The 2,430-nt window shown below is 40.5% G+C and overlaps 1 long non-coding RNA gene across 1 annotated transcript; it reads left to right on the top strand.

The window, feature by feature from the left end:
- The first annotated feature begins 254 nt into the window (after positions 1-254).
- On the top strand, positions 255-1,378 carry LOC124155210. Its single transcript, XR_006864166.1, has 2 exons — positions 255-662; positions 740-1,378. It is a non-coding gene; the product is annotated as an uncharacterized LOC124155210 (long non-coding RNA).
- The last annotated feature ends 1,052 nt before the right edge of the window (positions 1,379-2,430 follow it).

Below are 2,430 nucleotides of genomic sequence, written 5' to 3'. Positions count from 1 at the left end.
ACATTAGATATGAAATCAAGCTTAATATTTAATAACTGAGCTTGATTATGAGCAATAAAAGATTACAAGGGGCATCTCTTGCGGGTTAATACGTATTTTTATGATCCTACCGACTGGAACGCCTCCATTTATTGCGACTGGTGGGCATCAATGGAACCTTGGGAGTGGAGAATTCTGTGTATGAGTACGTACACCGACCCGAAACCAAATGAAGGCTGAAATCAACTAAAATGCCGAAAATCATATCCATCATATCGCACGGCCAAGTGAAAGTCCATTGATAGTATCCTATTCGCTCAAAAGATCACCAAATTATAAGGAATTGGATATTTATCTTTTGGAAACCAATACGCCTCTTTTAAGTGTCCTCCTATACTAATCAAGAGAGCGTGCTTTACATAAAAGTCACCCTCTCAGTCCTCGTTCAGTATGCGAAGAGATCTATCTCCTCTACTTATACTTGGCCGTTGAATAACGTGAGCAAGAACCTTACTTCTAGGGTTCGTGAATGTGATCATTGGGCTCAATTGAGCTTGCTGGTTTCACGTCATTGTCAGTGAGCTAAAGAGCATGATGAAGTCTACTGACACCCTTAGCAGGTTGCGTTTCCCTGCCCTGTTTACTGGAATCCTAGCACTTCTTGTCACTGGATTTTATTATAGGTACGATTTTCCCCTGTACTCTTCATATGTTTATGTCGTATTTGATCTTACGTTTAGCTTATTTTATTTATCGCTAGGAAGAGCTTCATGCACGACCTTGTGGGGTTGAGAAACAGCCTGGAGAAAGAAAATCAAGAATCAAAAATTATGTTGGAGACATCTAAGAGGATTGCAAAAAAGCAAGCGGAGGGCGTTAAGTGATTTCGAAGTACCTATATATTTCATAGAGTAATGACAATTTTGAAGAAAGCTATGGCCCCTCACTTAAGTGAAACGTGGGCTTGCTCAGCTCATACCGTAAGAGGGCCAATGAAATTTCTCTGTATTTCCCCTATTCATGGCTACTTATGATGAAGAATGAGTGACCCAAGCTTCTCTAATGTAGTCGATCTTTCGAAATATGACAACAAATATCTCTTGAAACTAATAGTAGTATAGGATTCCTTGATAATGATGTCACTTAATGCTGGTATCCATTCTCAACACCTGTTTTGTTTGTACGTGAATGTTCAGTGATTGCGAAGTAGTAACCTTTAATACTTGTTGAGTATCTGGTGTCCAAGTTGCGAATTGCATTGAGGAAGACAGTTTAGTAAGGGCACTCAATATTAGTTGGAGATGGATGTGAATTATACATACAAATATATATTCCGAAGTGTAATGATGGTTGAATGTGTCCGAGTGAAATGAAGAAAATATGATTATTCCCACTTTTATGTAATGTTATTAATACTCCTCAGCAACTTTTCTTGGACTCATCTACACATTGAAATGTCTCTGCCAGCTGTTTAATGGATGATCTGCCATCTGTATTTAAATTTATAGCCTTTAGATGTTGGTAGGATACTATGATTCGCAACGACTGTGGCATGCCACCATTCCAGACAGGTGCATGCAGTGTCTCAAGGCCTGGTTACACGGTACATGAACACGTACAAGTTAATGTATATTTGCGTGAATGATTTTGGTGGACCGGAACGGAACATGTACGAATGCATGAACCAAATTAGAACAGGTTCTATTTTCCGTTCATGCATTCGCACAAGTTGGGTGGTTACACGGTGCATTTTGGCGTTCATACATTTAGACATTAACCCGTACGTGTTAATGTATCGTGTCACCAGGCCTTCAGAGCCAGAGGTGGTCTGGCCACCCACACAGAATGTAATATCTTCTAGATGTTAAAAGAAAATAAATTCCCCTTGGCCCTACTCTTTGTTGGGCAACAAGGTGGGGGGTTTGGAAGTTGGTAGGATGACAGTGGCATAATACACAATAAATAAGCTGAAGCACTATGAAACAAACAATCGTGCAAGCTCACTCACTTAGCGGATCTGCTCTAAGGAACAAATTTCTGTAAAGGCCTCAACAGGGTTCCCACTCTACCTGAACAATGAAATTCACGGCTTTTTCCAGGTTTTCACGGCTATTTTTCACGTTTTCACGGTTTTTTTTAAGGTTTTCACGGTCTCAATTTTGCTAAATTCACGGTCCGTTAATAAGCCAACAATAAGAAAATCACTGGCCGTATATCAACAGAAAATTAACGTACGCGAAAAACGCCGTGAATGTTAACGCCGCAATGAAAAGTGATATCTGTTATGACGTGATCTATCGTTTCCAAAATTCAGGGCCGACTAAAGGACCAGCCCAACCGCGCTCTTGCCCGGACGCCGAATACCCTTCGGACCTTCTTCCGTCCGGACACTCGAGGTCCTTTTTTAATTCCTTGCTGAGAGATTGTTTTTTGCGCACGTTGTTATTACTG

Source organism: Ischnura elegans, chromosome 1 (assembly GCF_921293095.1).
Source record: "Ischnura elegans chromosome 1, ioIscEleg1.1, whole genome shotgun sequence".
NCBI classification, from domain to species: Eukaryota; Metazoa; Arthropoda; class Insecta; order Odonata; family Coenagrionidae; genus Ischnura; species Ischnura elegans.
The sequence above is the reverse complement of the archived record's forward strand: the minus strand, read 5'-3'. Positions and strand labels throughout refer to the sequence as shown.